The sequence below is a fragment of the Pseudorca crassidens genome, chromosome 7 (genome assembly GCF_039906515.1).
Source record: "Pseudorca crassidens isolate mPseCra1 chromosome 7, mPseCra1.hap1, whole genome shotgun sequence".
Lineage (NCBI taxonomy): Eukaryota > Metazoa > Chordata > Mammalia > Artiodactyla > Delphinidae > Pseudorca > Pseudorca crassidens.
Window position 1 is genome coordinate 85,788,973 of NC_090302.1, and position 22,627 is coordinate 85,811,599.

The 22,627-nt window shown below is 37.8% G+C and overlaps 1 protein-coding gene across 9 annotated transcripts in view; it reads left to right on the forward strand.

Annotated features, from left to right (window-relative positions):
• AOPEP (aminopeptidase O (putative)) overlaps positions 1-22,627 on the forward strand; it is a 361,551-nt gene that overhangs the window by 120,675 nt on the left and 218,249 nt on the right. The window lies entirely within an intron of this gene.

Genomic DNA, 22,627 nt, shown 5'->3' on the forward strand with positions numbered 1-22,627 from the left:
ATCCCTAGCACATAGTGTGTGGATGTTAAGTACCTTTTCTTGCTAAAAGGAACTAGGACTCTTTATAGAAACGATTATTTCCCAATTTAGGGCAGGAAATTTATAACTTGTGCCTGGAGTTTCTTGTCATACCGCAAAGCACAGAAACTATCAAAGACAACTAGAGCCATTGCCAAAAGACTCAGGAACCAAACTGAAGAGGTTCCTACTGGGACGACTTGAGCATCAAAAGGGTAAAAACTGCAGTGGTTTAAAACACAGCAAGCATGTTTAAATCCACAAGTTCATAATAATAAAAATAAATTCACATAATTGGTTGCCTTTTAAGGATGCCAGAGAATTAACTCAGTATTTTAAAAAGAGATAAAGAAAAAGAATCAAGCATTTATCCTGTCTTTCTTGCATACAGCATAATCAAATTGTTGAGAAAGTGAGTTTCTCTTTACAGAAGAATTTCAGCTAATAAATTAAGAAGTAATGGTTTCCTTTGCTGTGCAAAAGCTTTTAAGTTTAATTAGGTCCCATTTGTTTATTTTTACTTTTTTTTTTTTGCCTCAGGAGACAGATCCAAAAAAAATATTGCTACGATTTGTGTCAAAGAGTGTTCTATATTCTCTTCTAGGAGTTTTATGGTTTCAGGTCTTACATTTAGGTCTTTAATCTATTTTGAGTTTATTTTTGTATATGGTGTGAGGAAATGTTCTAATCTCATTGTTTACATCAACAAAACAAAAAGGCAACTGACAGAATGGGAGAAAATACTTGCAAATGATATGACTGACAAGGGGTTAATATCCAAAATATATAAATAGCTCATACAACTCAATATCAAAAAAAGTAAACAACCCAGTCAAAAAATGGGCAGAAGACTTGAATAGACATTTTCCCAAAGAATATATACAGATGGCTAATAGGCGCATGAAAAGATGTTCAACATCACTAATCATTAGAGAAATCATTAGTTCAACATCATTAATCATCACAATGAGATATTGCTTCATACCTGTCAGAATGACTATCATCAATAAGTCTACAAGGAACAAATGTTAGCGAGGTTGTGGAGAAAAGGGAATCCTTGTACACTGTTGGTGGGAATGTAAATTCGTGCAGCCACTGTGGAAAACAGTATGGAGATTCCTCAAAAAACTAAAAATAGAACTACCATATGATCCAGCAGTTCTACTCCTGGGTATATATCTGGAAAGAGTGAAAACACTAATTTGAAAAGATACATGTACTATTCATAGAAGCATTATTTACAACAGTCAAGATATTGAAACAACCCAAGTGTCCATCAACAGATTAATGGTTAAAGAAGATGTGACATGGTCCAACATGGATGGACCTAGAGAATATTATGCTTAGTGAAGTAAGTCAGACAGAGAAAGACAAATACTGTACATATCACCTATACGTAGAATCTGAAAAATAATACAAATGAATCTATAAAGCAAAACAGAAACAGACTCATAGAAAACAAACTAGTGGTTACCAGTGGGGAGAGGGAACGGGGGAGAGGCACATTAGTGGTATGGGATTAAGAGATATAAGCTACCATACGTAAAATAGAAAAGCATCAAAGATATATTGTAGCACAGGGAATTATAGCCATTATCCTGTAATAACTTTTAATGGAGTATAATCTGTAAAGATACTGAATCACTATGCTGTACACCTGAATCTCATATAATATTGTAAATCAATTATACTTCAATAAAAAACTAAGTTTTTAAAAAAAACTATAAATAATAATGATAATAAATCAAAATAATAAAGAACAGAGTACACACACACACACACAAAGAAAATAGATCAAGCCAGTGATGTTAACATTGCCAAAAGATGACAGTATTTGGCAAACTTAAAAATGTTTGTTGGGCTTCCCTGGTGGCACAGTGGTTGAGAGTCTGCCTGCCGATGCAGGGGACACGGGTTCGTGCCCCGGTCCGGGAAGATCCCACATGCCGCGGAGCGGCTGGGCCCGTGAGCCACGGCCTCTGAGCCTGCACGTCCGAAGCCTGTGCTCTGCAATGGGAGAGGCCACAACAGTGAGAGGCCCGCGTACTGCAAAAAGAAAAAAAAAAAAAAAATGTTTGTCACCTGATTTATGCAAAAGCAGAAAATAAACTGTTCAATATTTTAGTTAAAAAGAAAAACAGTAATGGTAGAATGTGATATTACCGATTTGCAACACCTACTTAATGGATCTAGGCAATGGTCATTTGTGTCTTCTCACGGTGATATACAACACACTTTCATTGAAATATTCTTTCCCAGCTAAAATCAGCCTGAATTTGATCCAGCCTCTAGATCTGATCACCAATTTACAGGAAATACAGATGACAGCGTAACAAATTAAATAACACTACAAGAATACAATGAGCAAATTCTAGGCAATCTTAAACTCATAAGACAGACAGCCTGGTTTATTCAACAAATAAATTGCAAGGAGAGAGAGAGAGAGAGAGAGGAACCTGAAAGAAACTTAGAGAAATACCAACCAATTCCAATATATGGACCTTATTTGGATAACAGTTTGGACAAACCAGCTGTAAATGAACATTTATGAGACTATTGAGAAAATTTGAAAACTGACTGGATAGTTAATATTAAGGAATTATTACAGTATTAAGGTATAATATTGGTATTGTTTTGTTTAAAAAAGAGTCCTTTTAGAGCTACATACTGAAATATTTGAAGGATACAAGATGTACATCATGAAACAGTTATAACATGATGTAGTGAACAGTATAAGAGAGTATATTGAATTACTTTTGCCTGTTTACTTGATTCTTTCCTCACTAGTCTGTGACTTTCTGGGTGATGATCCTTTATTTTCACTTCTTTTTACCCAGTGCCTACCTATTGAATCACATTTAAAGATGAAAGGGTATGATATTTGCATGTATTGTAAGCATCGTAAGAACTGTAGGCAGTGAGAGAAGAGATCTTTGTTGCATACAACTATCAAGGAATGCGAAAGGATAGGAAGTGTTTTGAGGATGGTAGGAAAGCATCCCAGGCTGATAAAGAAAAATGGCATGAATGGGGTGATAGGGCAGCAGTGAGAATGGTGTACAGTATTCAGGAAATGGTGGTGGAGGTTGAGGTAGGTCTAGCTGAACCAGAAAGTTGCTGGATTTAAACACTTTGATGTCAGAATGGGAAATTTATACTTGATATGATGGGCAGTGTGGAGTCATTATAGATTCTTGAGAAAGGAAGAGGCACAATAAAGGGTAGGAAATATGAAAGTCGGCCCATACGTATATGGTCAGTTCATTTTCAGCAGAGATGCCAGGTTAGTTCATGGTGGAAAAGGACAGTCTTTTCAACAAATAGTTCTGGAACAACTAGATAGCCATATTAGAAACGAATATTGATGCTTACCTTATGCAATACACAAAAATTTACTCAAAATGAATCATAAAGTAAAAAGTAACATAAAACTTCCATAAAAAAGCATAAGCGGACTTCCCTGGCAGTCCAGTGGTTAGGCCTCTGGGCTTCCACTGCAGGGGGAGCAGGTTCAATTGGACCTCATCAGAATTTTAAATTTCTGCTATTTGGAAGACATAGTTAAGAAACTGAAAAGGCACGCCAACAGACTGGGAGAAAATATTCACAATATATGTTTCTGACAAAAGACTTTTATCCATAATAAATAAATAACTCTTGCAATTCAATAATAGGAAGAGAATTCAATAAATAATTGATGAAAGTTTTTTTAGAATCACTATGTTGTATATCTGAAACTAATATAATATTATAAATCAACTATACTTTAATTATAAAAAGAATTTTTAACAGATACTTTAGAGAAGTAGATATATAAATTGTTAACAAACAATTGAAAATGTGCTCAACATCACTGGCCATCAGAGAAATGCAAACTGCTCCTGAAAGACACCTCAGTTGACCTCTACACATTAGAATGGATAAAATTGAAAAGACTGACTGATAGTAGCAAGCGTTGACAAGGACATGGAGCAACTAAACCACTCATACATTTCTAGTGGGAATGCAAAATGGTACAAACACTTTGGAAAACAGTTTTGCCGTTTTTAAGTTAAACATACATTTACCAAATGACTTATCAATTCCGTTTCTAGATAGTTCCCCAAGAGAAATTAAAACTAAATAAAAATTGTGTGTATGTCCACACAAAGATTTATATACCAATGTTCATTGTCACTTAAACTAGAAATAACCAGATGTCCACCATTAGGAGAATGGGTAAACAAGTTGTGGTAGATCTGTACTGTCCATATAATGGACTCCTACTCAACATTACAGGCAACCTTGGAGATGGTTCGGGTTCCATTCTGGATCACTGCAATAGAAACAAATATCACCATAAAGCAAGTCACATGAAGTTTTTGGTTTCCCAGTACATATAAAAGTTATGTTTAAACTATACTGTACTCTATTAAGTGTGCAATATCATTATATCTAAAAAACACTCCACATACCTTAATTAAAAAATGCTTTATTGCTACAAAATGCTAACCATTATCTGACAATGCAGGCTTGCTACAAACCTTCAATTTGTAAACAATACAATACCTGCAAAGCGCCATAAAGTGAAGTGCAATTAAAAGAAGTGACACACCCAGCAACATAGTTGAATCTCAAAAGCATTATGCTAAAAGAAGCCAGATATGAAAGAGTGCATGGTATAATTCCATTCATATGAAACTCTAGAAAAGATAAATCTGTAGTGATAGGCAGCAGATCAGATTAGCTGGGATGGGGCATTAAGTGGCAAGATGGAAAATATTCTGTATCTTCACTATTGTGGTGGTTACTTGGGTGTACAGATTTGTTAAAACTCCTCAAAATATACCCTTTAAACCAGTGCATTTTATTATATGTAAATGAGTGAGCAGAATAGATTAGGTGGACAGGAATCCACCTAGGGGAGTGCCACCACAGGACATACAGCAGTGATTTTCTTCCGCAACAATATATACTTTAACTCTTTACTAAGGGTTGCTGTAGTCAGGGTTTTGCTTTGGCTTAACTGTTGCGTGCTCTGTGATCACCCTTGATCTGTTCCTTCCTTACCTTGACCAGTGTTTTCCTTCATTACATTACTAGAAACCACCAGGGCACTGGGGAGAATCTGGTGACTGATGGAAGAGGGTATGGAAAATTTTCTATCATCAAATAAGCCTCTTTTTTCTCCTTTAAAGTAAGTCTAACTTGCTGTCACGTCTCTAACTTGGTTTCCTACATTTCCCAGTGACTTGAGTTAGAGATGCAAGGCCTCTCTAAGAAAGGTATTGAGACTTCTGATTCTACTAAAATTTTGTTATATTTCTTTCTCTTTAAAGCAGGTGAGAGCAAAGACTTTAACACAGAGTTTATAGGTGACTGCTTGAACTTATTTCCTTTTTGCTTCAGTCAAAATAGTATCTGAAAATTCCAAAGAGTAGATGCGTGGAGAGAGTAGAGGGCCAAGGCAATTCTTTATTTATGGCTAGTCCCAGTATCTCTTCCAGGCAGTGAGTTCAGAGCCTCCTTTGATCACCTGATTGAGGTTTCAGCGGGCTTTTTCTGGATTCTTCTACCATTCTTTGTCTATCTCTTTTCCCCTAGAAAATCAGTCAATCCCAGAGCAGGGGATCTTGAGGTCAGAGATGCAGTGGTGCAGGGTGGGGGCATGGAGCTGTGTATGTTTATAGGAGAAAGAGCCTTGATGAGATTACGTGCATTTGGTTCACTTTTCTTCCTGCTAGTTTGTGTGTGTATGTGTGTGTTTGTGCGTGCGCCCAAAGGCACAGAGGCACACACACCCTTTTCAAGGAAAATGTAATTTCCATGTAACTTAAGACATGCACAGAACTCCTGTAAACATTCATGTACAGGTTTTTGTGTGAGCATAAGTTTTCATTTCTCTGTGGTAAATACCTAAGAGAGGATTGCTGGGTCATATGGTAAGTGTATGTTTAACTTTATAAAAAAGTCCTATTTTGCGAAGTGGTTTTTCACTATTACATTCTGATCAGCAATGAACAAGACACCACTTGCTGTTCATACTGGGCAACACTTGGTATTGTCAGTTGTTAAAATTTTAGTCATTCTATTAGCATGTAACGGTTTCTCATTGCATTTCCCTATAGTTCATGATGTTGAACATTTTTTCATATGCTTATTTTCTTTGGTGTAGTATCTGTTCAGATATTTTGCCTATTATTATTTTATTTAATTTTTATTTATTTTTATGTATTTATTTTTGGCTGTGTTGGGTCTTTGTTGCTGCACGCGGCCTTTCTCTAGTTGTGTCGAGCGGGGGCTACTCTTCATTGCGGTGCGCGGGCTTCTCATTGCTGTGGCTTCTCTTGTTGCGGAGCATGGGCTCTAGGCATGTGGGCTTCAGTAGTTGTGGCATGCAGACTCAGTAGTTGTGGCGCACGGGCTTAGTTGCTCCGCGGCATGATGGGATCTTCCTGGACCAGAGCTCGAACCTGTGTCCCCTGCATTGGCAGGCGGACTCTTAACCACTGTGCCACCAGGGAAGTCCATTTTGCCTATTATTAATTGGGTTGTTTGTCTTCTTAACAATGAGTTTTGAAAGTTTGTTATTTATTTTGGATACAAGTCCTTTGTCAGATATGTGATTTGCAAATATTTTCTCCCAATCTGTAGTTTGTCTTTTTATTCCCTTAACAGTATCTTTTACAAAACAAACTATTTTCATTTTTATGGAGTCCAATTTATCAGTCTTTTCTTTTATAGATTTTGTATTTGGTGTTATGTCTAGGAATTCTTTCCATGTCTTGGAGATTGTCTACATTTTTTAAAAATGTTATAATTTTATGCTTTGTATTTTGGTCTACGATTAATTTGAGATAACTTTTTGATAAGGTGTGAAGTTTAAGTCAACATTCATTTTTTTGTCTTCGTATGGCCAATGATGTTTTAACATCATTTGTTGAAATACTACTCTTTCTCCATTGAATTGCCTTTGCAAAAAATTTCTGACCATTTTTGTGTGGGTTTATTTCTGGACTTTCTAATCTTTTCCATTGATTTCTGTGTTTTCTCTCTTCTCCAATAGTGTACCTGTCTTGATTACTGAAGATTTATAATAATTCTTAAAATTAAGTATTGTAATTCCTCCAGCTTTCCTCATTGGAAAAATTGTTTGGCTAGGCCATATAAATTTTAGAATTAATTTATCTATATCTACAAAAATATTATGCTGCGAGTTGGATTAGATTTTCCTTAAATCTAGAGGTAAATATGGAAAGTGTTGATCTTTACTGAGTCTTTACTTTGAGTCTTCCAGTTCAAGAACTTAGTATGTCTCTCCATTTGTTTAGGTCTTTGATTTCTTTCAGCAGTGTTTTGTAGTTTACAATATAAAGACCCTATACAGTCTTACTAGATCAAGACCTAAGTGTTTACTGTTTTGAAGTTACTATATAACTGGTATTCTTTGGTTTCCAATTTTCATAGCTAGTATATAGCCATATGATTCATTTTTGTGGGTTGACCTTCTATGTTGTGATCTTACTTCTCATTTCTTAGTTCTAGAAGTCAACAAATGGAATAGTTTTATTTCCTCTTTTCTAAATTGTATAACTTTTCTTTCTTTTTCTTGCCTTGTTGCACTCTTAGGACTTCCAGTATGATGTTGAAAAGGAGTGGTAAGAGTACACATCCTTGCCTTAAGGAAAAAGCATTCAGTCTTTCACCGTTAAATATGATGTTAGCTGTAGCTTTTTGTAAATGTCTTTTCCAGGTTGAATACACTCTCTTTTATTCCTAGTTTGCTGAGCGATTTTAACATGAATGGATGTTGAACTTTGTCAGATGCTTGTTCTGTATTAATTGGTATAATTATGTGGGTTTTCTTCTTTAGACTGTCAATATGATGGATTACATTGATTAATTTTCAAATATTGACCCAGCTTTGCATTTCCAGATAAACCACACTTGGTTGTGGTGTATTATTCTTTTTATATATTGCTGGATGCAATATTCTAATATTTTGTTGAGGATTTTTGCATCTATGTTCATGAGGGATACTGGCCTACATTTTTCTTTTTTTATACTCTCTGATTAGTTTTGATGTCAGGGTAATTCTGGCTTCATAAAGTGAGTTGGCAAGTATTACCTCCTCTTCTTTTTCTGGAAGAGATTGTATAGAATTGGTGTTGTTTATTCTTTAAATGTTTGGTAGAAATCACCAGTGAAACTATCTGGGCCTGGAGAATTTCCTTATCAGAAGGTTTCTAACTACAAATTCAATTTCATTAAAGTTGTAGTACTATTAAGGTTATCTGCCATCTTGGCAGACTTTTGGTAGTTTGTAGTTTTCATGCAATTGTTTTCTTTTATCTAAGTTGTCAAATTTGTGTACATAGAGTTGTTTATAGTATCCCCTTGTTATCCTTTTAATGTCTTCAGACTCTGTAGATATAATTTCATTCCTGATATTGGTAATTTGCTTCTTTTCTTTGTTTCTTTGTCATCTGGCTAGAGATTTATCACTTTTATTGATCTTCTGTAAAACCAACTTTTGGCATCTTTGAGTTTTCTCTGTTGTTTTTTGCTTTTTCTATTGACAATTTAATATGTTTCTGCTCTTATTTTTATTATTTCCTGCCTCTGCTTGCTGTGAATTTATTTTACTCTTCTTTTTTTTTTCCAGTTTCTTAAGGTAGAAGCTCAGCTTATTGATTTGAGACCTTTCTTCTTTTTTATATAAACATTTAATAGCATAAATTTTCCTTTAGTACTGTTTTAGCTGTATTCCACATGTCTTGATATTTTTTCATTTTTGTTCAAGTCAATATTTTCTAATTTCCTTTTAGATTTTCTCTTTGACCAATGGGCTGTTAAGAAGTGTGCTATTTGATTTCCAGTTGTCTACAAATTCTCCTATTATTTTTCTATTATTTTTATTATTATTCTTTTGGCCATGCCATGTGACATGTGGGATTCTAGTTCCCCAGCCAGAGATCAAACCCGCACCCCCTGTGTTTGAAGCATGAAGTTTTAACCACTGGACCTCCAGGGAAGTCCCTATCTTTCTATTATTGATTTCCAGTTAATTCTGCTATTTTCAGAGACCACAACTTTTGTGATATTAATTCTTTTTTTTTAAGGTTTTTAATCTCATCATACAATATTATATTTACTTTCAATTGTTAAGCAATTTTAAAGAGTTCAGTGAGAGAAGATTAGTCTATTATATGTACACAGATATTTACCCTTTCTCTTGCTTTTCCTTCATTCCCAATGTTCCAAGTTTTTTTTTTTCTTTTCTGGTTTTATTTTTCTTGTGTTTGAAGAACTTCCTTAAGCAATTGTTTTAGAGCAGATATGCTGACAAGAAATTATCTTAATTTACCTTCATTTGAGAATGTCATTTCACCTTCATTCTTGAAGGATATTTTGACATAGAATTCTGGGTAGATAGTTCTTTTCTTTTGACACTTTTAAAATGTTGTTACTTTCTTCTGGCCTCCATAGTTTCTGATGAGAATTACACAGGTTCTCTTATAAGTGATTTCTCTGGCTGCTTTCAAGATTTTTTTTTTTTGTCCTTCGTTTTCAGCAGTTTGGTTATGATTTGTCTTGGAATTGATTTCTATTTTGTTTAAGCTTTGCTCATCTTTCTAAATCTGTAAGTTTATGTCTTTTGCCAAATTTGTGTAGTTGTCAGATGTTATATCCTCAAATTTTTTTTCTGTACTGCAGTTTTTCTCTTCTCTCTGGATTTTTTTTTAATTGAAGTACAATTGATTTATAATGTTATGTTAGTTTCAGGTGTACAGCATAGTGATTAAGGTCTTCCTTTCAGATTGTATTCCATTATAGGTTATTACAAGATACTGAATATAATTACTTGTGCTATACAGTAAATCCTTATTGCTTATCTATTTTATGTATAGTAGTTTGTATATGTTAATTCCATACTCCTAATTTTCCATATGTTTTCTATGTCTATGAGTCTGTTTCTGTTTTGTATATAGATTCATTTGTATTATTTTTTAGATTCCACCTATAAGTGATATTATATAGTATTTGTTTTTCTCTGTCTGACTTATTTCACTAAGCATAATATTCTTTAGATCCATCCAAGTTGCCACAAATGGAAATATTTCATTCTTTTCATGGCTAAGTAATATTCCTCTATGGGACTTTAATGAAACAAATATTAGCCCTTTTAGTGGCTGCAGGTCCCTGAGGCTTTGAGCATTAAAAAAATTTTTTTTTCTCTCTGTTATTCAGCTTGTATTCTATCACTATATCTTCAAGTTTACTGACTCTTTTCTCTGTCACTTCTAATCTGCTATAGAGCCTATTCAATGAAGTGGCTTTTTAAAATATTGGTTACTATATTTTTCAGTTTTAAAATTTTCATTTGGCTCTGCTTTATATCTTTTCTTTGTTTCTTTTTTTAAATTGGGATATGATTGACATGTAACATTGTATTAGTTTCAGGTGTACAACATAATGATTAGTTATCTGTATATATTGTGAAATTATCACCACAATAAGTCTAGTTAACATCCGTCACTGCACATAGTTATAATTTTTTCTTGTGATGAGAATTTTTAAGATCTCTCTTAGCAGCTTTCAAATGTACTATACAGTATTATCACCTATAGTCACCATGCTGAACCTTACATCCTAGGATTTAGTTCTTTTATAACTGGAAGTTTGTACCTTTCGACCTTCTTCACCCCCCACCTCTGGCAACTTCCAATCTATTCTCTGTATCTATGAGATTTTATTTTAAGATTCCATATATAAGTGAGATCATAAGTTGTTTGTATTTTTGTCTTTCTGTGTCTGACTTAGCATAATGACGTCAAGGTCCATCCATGTTGTCACAAATGGCAGCATTTCCTTCTTTTTTATGGCTGAATAATATTCCATTGTGGTGTGTGTGAGTGTGTGTGTATCACATTTCTTTATCCATTCAGTCATTGATGGACACTTAGATTGTTTCTATAATTTAGCTATAGTAAGTAATGCTACATATGACTTCTGTTTCTTTGCTGAGACTTTCTATTTTTTTTATTCATTTCAAGTGTGTTCAGCCTCACTTTGCTGAGCATTTTTACAATTACTATGTTATAGTATTTGTTGGGTAATTTCAACATCTCTGTCATCTCCACATTGACTGTCTTTTCCCACGTAATTGAAATTTTCTTGATTCTTCATATGCAAAGTAATTTTGGATTGTATCTTGGACATTTTGAATATTATGAAATTTTGGGTCTTGTTTAAACCTATGGATTATGTTGATTTCTTTTTTTAAGAGCAGGTAGTTGATACAATTGGGTTTAGACAAGAGGTTCTGACCAGCCTTCTGTAAGGTTATGGTTTCAACGTCTGCTCTGTTGTAAAAGTCTGTGCAGTGCTGTTTGGACCTGTCCCTCATGTGTACCACCCAGTGGGCACTGGGAGATGGTCTTTCCCTTAGTGCAGCTCTCAATGTCTTTGGTATGCCTTTTATGATCAGATCCCTACTTGCACAGCTTGAGAGTAAGCTTAGGAATTTATAAACAATGTTGTGGGGTCCTGAGCCCCTCTCTCTCTGCATTCTCTTTAGTACTGTCTGGTTACCTGGGCCTCCTTTTTTTGGTGCTCTGGCCAAAAAGCTGGGGCTTTAGTTACCCTCCTCTTTCACATACTGCCCACAACTCTGCCCTTGTTCAGGGCCAAGCAGCAAGAGTATAGACATAGGAAAAGAAAAGAAAAAAAAAAGCAATAGGTGTTTTCCCCAGCCTCTTGGGATCACAGCTTCTCCAAAACTAAAGGAAGGTTCCCACCCTCAGTTTTAGGTGTTTTCCACCCCAAAGTCTCTACTTCCAGTCACCACAGCCACTCAAGATTGCCTGGGGGTAGGATGTGAGCAAAGAGAGGAAAGAAAAGAAGAAGAATGGGACTTCCCTGGCGGTCCAATGGTTAAGACTCCATGCTTCCCTGTAGGAGGCGTGTGTTCCATCCCTGGTTGGGGAAGTAAGATCCCACATGCAGAAAAGAAAGAGAGAGAGAGAGAGAGGAAAGAAAGAAAGAAAGAAAGAAAGAGAGAGAGAGAGAGAGAAAGAAAGAAAGAAAGGAAGGAAGGAAGAAAGGAAGAAAGAAAGAAAGAAAAGAAAGAAAGAAAGAGAGGAAGAAAGAAAGAGAGAAAGGGAAAAAGGGAGGGAGGGAGGAAGGAAGGAAGGAAGGGAGGGAGGAAGGGAGAAAGAAAGAAAAAAGAAGAGGAAGTAGGGGATTTCTTTCCATGTGTCTCCCCTGCCCTCCCTCTGAGCTTTAAGTGTTCTTCCTCTCCATCCTATTCCCCCTTTGAATTAGAGGATTTCTCCTGGAGCGCTATCTGTCCTTGCCTTGGTGCTTTTCATTGGTTTTCAGATTGCTTTTGAGTTTCCTCTGGGGAATGCTGTAGGAAAAATGGGAATTTCACCACTGGTTCAATAGTATTTTGAATTCTGGTCTTCATGTACAAATCTCCTGCTACAATTTATTTTTCAGAGTCTTCCAATAGTTGTTCCATGCATTCTGTCGATGTTTCAGATTTGCATTCATTGGGAGAGAGAGGGTGAAGTGGGCTTATTCCATACAACTTGAAACCAGAACTCCGCTGGACCTATATTCTTTTAGTTAACATTTGGTTATCCTGCATGAACCAAGAGTTTTTCTCAAAGGACTTTATGGTACTTTCATTTTTTCTTGTAGTCTGTATTATAATGATACTAATAAAAGCTTATTGAAATTGATTATGGTAGTGATAGTTCAGAAAATAAACACTTATTAATCCATTTTTATTTACCAAAAGTGAATAAAATTCAAAAATATTTTCAGACTATAACTGGAATGTTTATCTTACATGGAAGTAATAATACATAAGAAGGAACAAACAGAAGAAAATGTTGAAGTCTCCAAAAATTCCATGCTCACCCTCCAAAAGCTTATTCATGTGCCAATAAACTTACGGTATTGTTTGAAGGCTATAGGATGCCAAGTCCTGTGGTTTTTCAGTTTCTGTCAGCAGATGGGGTTGACCGTGTCACCTCTGCCTTATTTAATGTGGCCTTTGTATGGTGCAACAAGTGTGAGGGCACAATGCCAGGGAAGCAGTGTCCCCAGCCCTGTGACACCACATCTCTTCAGAGAGGCCAGAGTCCAGGGAACTCGCACCTATTTTCTCCTCAGGCCAGCTCTGGAAGCTCTGGAGAACAAGCTGAGTGTAATGGAGGCCCCGCTGCCGCGCCCGGGCAGAGTTGAGCAGGCAGACACAGCCATCTCTTTAACAGCTCTCATCTTCCTCCCTCCCCTCTTCCCCTCTTCATTCTTGGGTAGTGGGACATCCATTCAGTGACTTAAGACGCAAACCTTCAAGTTAGCCTGAACTCTTGCTGACCTCACATTCGCTACATCTACCAGTCACCAAGCACTACCTGTTTTTCCTCCAAAGTACCTATGAAATCGACCACCTTCTCTCCCTTCTGCAGGTGCTTCCTGATTAGAGCCCCTAGCATCTCACTTGAGCTTTTGAGGAAGCCTTCTCTTGGGCACTCGTGCCTCTGGGCCTGCTCCCCTCAAATCCATTCTCTGCACTGCTGTCAGAATCATCCTTCTAAAATGCAAACCTGGTTATCCAACCCGCCTGAAAAGTAACTCGAATTGGCTGCTTATCCCCTTGGCATCATACACGAGGTCCTTCCCTGCCTGCCTCTGCCCATGTCTCAACACAGAACTCTGTCCAGATTCCTTCACAATTTGAGGTTTTTGTGCCTCTGCACCTTTTCACATCTTGTTCCTTTGCCTAACTTGCCCTCCCTGTTTCCCCACGCCCCTCCCTTGCTGTCTGACAAGCTTCTACTCATCCTAGAAAACCCATTTCGGACTTTCATCCTTGATGATCCATCTCTGATCCTCCAGAGTGAGTTCATTGTAGCTTTCTTCTTTCCCATTGTACATTCCATGTGTTTTTATTATTACACTTTTTGTACTCTGTTACGATGGTCTGTGTCCATGCCTCCTTCTCTTAGCCTCAGTTCTCAAGGACCTCGTGGTCTACTGTGTCTTATTCGTACTTATGTTCTCAGTGCCTGGCACAGTCTGGCATTTAGAAGAGGCTCAACCAGTGAATGAATGTCTAGTTTGTATTATCATCATTCTTGCTCCTTTAGCCTACTGGGTAGGTTGGGTACTGGGCATAGAATGCCCATGAACCTTTGAACCAAGTTTTTTTAATGGAACTTACGGATAAAACATTCAATTTGACCAGGACTCTCTTTTTTGTCTTGTCAGGTATTACTGTAATGATTATGGCTCTTGAACACTCTATTACTCTTCAGAAAGGAAAAGATTATACTGTCTCATAGATTTTTCTCTTATAGCCTGAGCTATACTGTTTGCACTTGGCTTTTTGTTTCCCTTCAACACACCTTCCTGTCTTTTTATATATGTCTTGGTGTTATTTTTTTTTTTTTCGATCGTTACTATCTGATTGTTGGGCCCTATGCTATGGAAAAGATCTATGCTATGAAAATAATTCTTGAGTAAACCTAGGTACAATTATTGCTTCATCTAACTATATCTGGGCTATTTATTTTTCTCCATGGAGTTGCTCAGTCATATCTAGCATATTATTTAAATCCCAAAACACATAGTCAATAGCTACTTTGTGCCAGAAACCCCTAGCACTGGGGGTGAAAGATAAATCCAAAATCTGTGCCCTGGAAGAACTAATGGTCTCAGGGGGCTGATGGACCTTCTCTGAGGGCTGCCTGTGAAGCCAGAGCAAGCCAGGTAGGGGCTATCTGTGGGAGTGGAGTTCAGGTGGGATGGTGTGAAGCCTTTTAGGCCAGGGAGTAAGTTACCTGAGCCAGTCTACGTGGTAATAAAAATGTGTCCATTTCAGAAAAAAGTGAAGAAGCCTAAGAATTTAATCATTTACTCAACCTGTCAATTAACAAATGTTTATTGCACACTTACTATGTGCCAAGTACTATTCCAGGGACTCAGAACAGACAAAGTCCATTCCATCATGGAGCTTAAGTTCTGTTGAGGAAGACGTAAACAAACAAATGAACACGTAATATGTAGCCAGGTAATGGAAGTGCTCTGTAGGATAAAGCAGGGTAAGGGAACTGAGAGTGAGGAAACTTGCTATTTTTTTATGGCGAGTTCAGGTGGAACTTTCTGATAATGTGGTATTTGAGCACAGATCTGAATGAAGCAAGGGAGAAGGCCAGGGAGACAGAGCCCCTGAGGTAGGAATATACTTAGCAATTTGAAAGAAGGCCAGGTAGCTGGTGTTGAATGAACAAGGGAAAGAGTGATAGAGAGTGGAGTTGGAGAAGCTGTGGATGATCCAGTTTTGTAGGGCCTTCTAGGTCTTTTATTCTGAGTGATATGGGGGAACCACCTGAAGGTTTTGTGTAGTGAGTAACATGATTTGATTTATACCTTGAAAATGTGATTCTGGATGCCTGCCTGATATTTGGGGTTGGGGGATAGGGGCAGGTAAGAGCAGAGCAGGTATACAAATTAGAAAGCTAACAGAGAAATCTATATGAGACATAATGGTAGCTTAGACTAGGGTGGTAACAGTGAATGAGGTAAGAAGTGTTCATGGGCTTCCCTGGTGGCGCAGTGGTTGAGAGTCCGCCTGCCGATGCAGGGGACACGGGTTCGTGCCCCGGTCCGGGAAGATCCCACATGCCGCGGAGCGGCTGGGCCCGTGAGCCATGGCCGCTGAGCCTGCGCGTCCGGAGCCTGGGCTCCGCAACGGGAGAGGCCACAACAGTGAGTGGCCCGCATACAGAAAAAAAAAAAAAAAAAAAAAAAAAAAGAAGTGTTCAAATTTGGGATATTTTGAAGATTGAATTGATGAGATTTTAGAGTGGATTGTATGTAAGATGTGAGAGAAAGAGGAATCGGGGACAACTTCAAGATTTAGGGCCTGAACAAAATGTTGGTGCTATTTTATTGAGATGGAAACGGCAGGGAAAGAATAAGGTTGTTGGGGAAGATCAGGATTGATTTTAAATTTGTTGTGTTTGAAATGTCTAAGTGGAAATGTAGCTGGAATTCAAAGGGAAGTTCATGGTTGGAGATATGAATTTGGAGGGGTTCTTTAGGATACAGGTGGTATTTAAAGTCATGGGACCAAGAAGCACATCATGGAAGGAGATAGAAAGAAAAGATGAGGTATGGGGACTGAGATGTGGTGGCCAAGTGTGTCAGCCACTGGAAGTGAAATATACATGGCCTGAGAATGGACTATGGGATTTGGTCCAGTGGAGGTGACCTTATAGAGAACAATGGTGACAGCATTGTGGGAAAGAAAGCTTAATTGGAGTGAGTTAAGGAGAGAATGGGGGGGGCAAGAAAGTTGAGATATCTAGTAAGGAAGCTCTTTGAAGGAGTCCTACTCTAAAGGAGCAGAGGAATAGGGAGGTTGCTGGATAAGGATATGAAGTCAAGTGGGGATGTTTTAAGGACAGACTTTATCAGAGCATGTTTGTACATCGATGGGAATGATATGAGTAAAGAGGAAGAAATTGATGAGAAAGGAGAGAATGAGAAGACAGGTGATGTTGGCAGCAACCGTATGCATCATTGTGGTGAGAAGGATGGGGGGTCTAGAATGAGAGTAGAGTGAGTCTTTGATGGGCACACAAAACATTCTCCCACTGTCAAAGAAGAAGAGGCACGTGTGGAGGTGGGTGCAGGTAGGATGGTAGATCTGGTAGTGGAAGAGTTAGGGCATTCCATGTTGATTGCTTCTGTTTCCCACAGAAGCCACAGTCAGAGGCTGTTGCCATGGACCAGGTGACATCTCTCTTTGGTTCTTTATGCTTTTGATTTCTTGTTAACACCTACCTTTTTGAGACTGAATAGATTCTTATAGAAGATTGGGAGAAAATAAAATTCATTCAAGAAGTAATGAAGCAGAACTATGTTATTAGCTGCAGGCGAGCAGCTGATTTCCTTAATAGGTTGAATCATTCAAGGGGTGGGAGATTGGGGCCTTCGTGTGTGGTAAAAGAGGAAACAGATATGAGTGGGAGAATATTTGAGTTCTGGTGGAACCAAAACAATCTCATTAGTTACTCTTAATATCCTTAGACATTCTGTAGGGACAGTTGATATCCTTTAACAGATGAAGAATGAGAGCCCAGAGTGTTTCTGTAACTGCCTGTAGCACCCAGCAAATTAAGGATAGATCCAGAATTTAAATAGTATCCTTGAATTTCTAGTGCTTTACTTGGTCCCTGGACTGAAGCAAAGCGGTAAATCCTGACTATGAACCACCTGCAGGACTGAGGCATACCACTTAGTCTTTAACTTTCAGGCCCTAACTGCTTCACATAATTTCTACAATTTAAAGTGGGAATTATTTGGCTACTGGCTCCAGGGGAAATGTAATACTGCAATTAGTCATTCAGTTCCCATTTTAAGGCCCTTTGTGGAAGAGAGCATCTAAGCAGCGTATATTTGGTTAATGAGGGTTAATCAGTAAACCATGGAACCTGACTCCCTGATGGCTGGAACTGCTGAGCTTCCTCCCTTTTGCGAAGGCCTCACCAAGTAAATAACAGTGGGACACACACACATTATTATAGTAAGCATAAACACTGAATGTAAGATGCATCCTGATTTTAGCAATGTTAAAATAGGGGTAGAGGTCATAGGAAGGGGAGAAAACATAGCTTAGAACTGGAAATTAGGCTGCTAAAATTTTCATTTGACATTATACTGTGGAAACATTTATTCTTTAAAGATAAACCTATGTTTCGGGGCTCCCCTGGTGGCAGAGTGGTTAAGAATCCGCCTGCCAATGTGGGGGACACGGGTTCGAGCCCTGGCCCGGGAAGATCCCACATGCCGTGGAGCAACTAAGCCCCTGTGCCACAACTACTGAGCCTGCACTCTAGAGCCCGTGCTCCGCAACAAGAGAAACCACCGCAACCAGAAGCCTGCTCACCACAACAGAATAGCCCCCGCTCACCGCAACTAGAGAAAGCCCACGCACAGCAACGAAGACCCAACGAAGCCAAATATAAATAAATAAAATAAATAAATTTATTTAAAAAAAAAAGATAAACCTATGTTTTGTTTAAGGTTAGCTTTAAGAATGTTTTACTGATAAACCTGACTCCATAGATTAGCTTTAGGATTAAATGAGATAATGCATATAAGACATTTATAGCAGGCTCCAGCACATAGTATATAAAGGCTCAATAAATGTTCATTATAAATAATAATAATTATTGTATTTCTCTGGATATATTTTCCAGGGAGCAATATATTTTTGAAGTATTTCAAACTGTAATTACTTTTGGTCAGTAACATCTTTTTGCTAGCAATAAGAAGAAATGGTCCTTTTAGTTATTAATATGCAAAAAACCAAATGAACTTATTAAATGCTAATTGAGCGTGACACTGTACTCAGTACTAGTCAGAGAGGACTAGAATGAGAGTAGAGTGAGTCTTTGATGGGCACACAAAACATTCTCCCACTGTCAAAGAAGAAGAGGCACACGTGGAGGTGGGTGCAGGTAGGATGGTAGATTTGGTAGTGGAAGAGTTAGGGCATTCCATGTTGATTGCTTCTGATTCCCTTCTCCCCTATGGATGTAGTCCCTGCTTGTTAGCTATTATTGCCTATGACTGAGACTGTGGAGATGGCCAGTAACATTTATTAAGCCCTAATATGGGCCCAAGTCTATTTGAAGCACTATAGATCCTCTCAGCAACACTCTGAGCTAGGAAATTTAATTATCCCTTTTTCAGAAAGAAGAAAACTGAAGCCCACAGAACCAGTTAGTAATTGGTACAGTGGAATTTGAGCCCACTGCCTGCGACTCCAGAGTGTATGCTCTTCACCACTATGCTCTACAGCCTGTTTCTAATATGATGTAAACCTGAACTGACCTGTTGTTGCCTGTCGAAAACCTAGTGCCACTTTCTTCCTTGCTGAAGGAGACTTGATTTTGTTTGGTTGTTTACTTCTCCCTATGTGTCTCAGAGAAGGTGAATCCTGTCCACATTTCCATGAGTCCATCCTGGTTCATCTAAATCGATCATGGTGACCCATTTCCCCTTGCCAAGAATCTGGTTAAGCCAGGGTATTTGACAAGATTCTGGCTGAGGGAGTAACTTTCCAAGGGCTTCTGAGAATGATTTCTTCACTGAGAGAAATAGGCACATAAGGAAGGACACCTCTCTTCTTTCCCTGATCTTATCACATCTGGATGTGATGCCTAGCGATGTGGCAGCCATCTTTCCACCAGCCTAAAGAGGCAGCCAATACCCAGAATAGGCAGAGCACAGAGGATCTTTAGGGCAGTGAAACTACTCTGTATGATACTATATTGGTAGATACATGTCGATATACTTTGTCTAAACTCACAAAATGTACAACTTTGAGAGAATTTGAACGTTCTGTGAGTTTGGACAAAGTGGGATGAGTGAACTTTGATGTAAACTATGGACCTTGGGAAGTAATGATGTGTTTAGGTAGGTTCATCAATTGTAACAAATGTATCACTGTGGCGCAGGGGTTGTTGATGGGGAGGCCATGCATGTGTGGTGGTAGGGCATATATGGGAAATCTCTGTACCTTCTGATCAGTGTTGCTCTGAACCTAAAACTGCTTAAAATTTTTTTCCTACTAAAAATCAGAAAAAAATTTTCTATTAAATAAACAAAGTAAACACAAAAAAATACAAGATGACAATGTACCTATGGTTGTGACAACTAAATATACTGATGAAAAAGAAGATTGGCAAACACTGTACTAACTGATCAAAAACACATAAGAGAAAAATTATGTTTCAGTGTGTGTCAGTAATAAAAATATTTAATAAAAATATTTGAAAGGGTAAATGTATGTTTCTAAGAAAACATCTGACGCCCCATTCTCTTTGAGCCTGATGACCCTCAAGATCCCATTCAAGTATAATTTCTTCTGAGAAGCCTTCCCCGATCTCATAGGTTGTTAATTGCTCTCTCCTGTGTCCTATAAAATATTTTTAATATTTCTGTTATGGCACTTACATCACTGTGATTTAAAGATTGGGTTTTCAAGTTCATCTCTGCCCGTGGACTGTAAGCTCTTGAGTGAAAAAAGTTCTTTACTGAGAATGGCTGTCCGGAAGCCCAGAGCCAGCTCAGTCGTGGTACCTAGATGAACCTAGATGTGGTAGTCATAGAAAGATAATGCAATCCCAGAGTATTGATTCTCAATCTTGGCTGATTTTTAGCAACACTCGTGCCTGGTTCCCATCCCCAGAGGTGATGATTTATTTAGTGTGGGGTGCAGCCTGGATGTTGGTATTTTAAAGGCCTTAGTGGATTGCGGAGTTCAGTCAATTGAGACCATTGTCCTGGAGGGAGAGAATAACATAGCCAGAGGGAAAGATGATGAAGGCTATTTTGAGAACTGTGTTGACAGTAGATGTAAAAGGCACCAGCATCAGTAGATCCACTGGATCCAGAGAATCCAGCAGGGAGCTTGTCACAGTAGCCCTGATGAGAGATAATGATCTCAGCAGGTGAGTGGGGTCATCGGGCATAATAATTGAGGGACTACTATGGGAGATAACTTATGGCAGTACTACCTTATGGCAATGATTCTCATCCTGCTTACCTGTTAGAATCACTGGGGAAGCTTTCTAAAAACATAAAGTACTTGAACCCCATCCAGAGATTCTGATTAAATTGCTCTGTGGTGGAGTCTAGGCAATGGTCCGTTTTAATTTTGTTAAAACTCTCCAAGTGATTCTAATGAGATTGAGAACGACTGCCTTATAAGAATAGCAGTAGAATTTGACCCTACTTTTATATTAGAAATCAAACAGATTATCCCAAGCTTCCTGACTTGTGATGTTGAGGAGAAGCTTGCATAGACCAGGGGTGACGGGAGGGCTGGCTGGAAATTGGACATAGGGTAAGGAATGAGGGGAGAAGATAAACGCTTCTTCTTGAGGTTCAGTTTGAGTGGACAGTGGAGTCTGAAATCCATGACAATTATATGACTGATTGTTACACAAACCTAAGTCAAGCTGGAACGCTGAGAGCAATTTCTCAGTGTGGCCCAAATGGATTCCCCCCTACCCCATCCGGTCGGGTGATCCACAGGTGCTTTGACAGTTTCAGAGAAGAGATCAATGAAGTCATTATATTCACGCACTTTTATCGATTGGAAATAACATTAACATTATTGTTTTCACAGTAATCCTATTCCTAATAATCTTTATACTCAAAGATTGTGTATGTGCTAGAAAGACTGTCATTCACTTTGTCTTGGCTATTTGTTGTTCAGCTAAGTGAAGTTCATCTTAGCGGACATAGCTTTACATTATCTGCCATTACTGTTCCCATAAATTTTCATTTTTTTACAGTTATTATACACCAATTTTAAAAAAAGCCTCAATGGTGAAGGGCAAAAGAATGGAATGAGTCAGGTAAATACTAGCACTCATAATACTGTTAGAACTGTAAATAGTGAGCAGGGTACCAGTACAAAGATAGAATGTGTATTTGCAAGCTGATGGGACAAATGACTACTTGAGTAGCATGATTCAACATAAGCAGCCAGCAAATGAAGAAAGGTTACTGATGAATATCTGAAGTTAGATTTTATTGAGCCAGTAGTCCATTCAACAACATTTCACAGTCCCCTTTTCTCAAAGAGTGCCATGAAGTCACTGAAGCTTCTCTGTTACTTTTAACACAACAGAGGTAACTCCATTAAGTTTTTCCAGAACATATCCAAAATAGTGATTTTCAGAATGAGATTGTTGAATTCTATAATGAAATCAGAGACATCAAAATGACTGAGACACTACTCAGTGCTATACTCCACATAGAGAAAACCAGGCACAAATTGCACCACGTTGAGAAGCGCATTAAGATTGTCTCCAAAGTTAATGACAAGTGTATTTCTCAGAGAAAGCAGAATAGGGTATTTGGCAAAATGCTTTTATCAAGTGGATACTGCATAATATCCATGATATAAGTATGGAAAAGCAGTTCGTGTTATATAATAGTATATGCCAGCAGATCTTTTGCTTTACATTTGGGCAAAACCAGTGATGTGCAGATTATGAGTCAACTCTTGACCTATGTGCAGTACTTACAAGAAAGAGAATTGCTTGATGAGTTTCTGTTCGGTGAAAACCCTTGTCATAGAGAAGAATGTTTTGTTTTGTTTTGGTCAATGATTATATTGTGTGCCATGAAGGGGAATGAAAAAGGTAAGTTGGAATCAGTAGTGATAGGTAAAGAAGGAGAAAGGACATTGCTACATGAATAAAATAAATTGCACTAGAATGTGAATAACATTATTTTATTCTCAGAGAACAGTGGGTGATCTGTACTGTGCCTCTTAATCCTGATTGTAGTTGAAAGGAATAGTGAAAAGTGTGTCAATTTCTTGCAATATGAAGAAAATGGGCAGCAAATAGCATAGAGGAGGAGAAGATTTTAGAATGCGGTATGAGTTAAAAACATATCTTTGTGATTCTGATTAGTGTCTATAAAAGCCATTTCTATTATTTAGGTAGCTTTTTCAAGTGGTATACTATTTTGGACCTGAACATTAAGATATTTAACGTTTAAGTATGAGAAATCCTGTTAT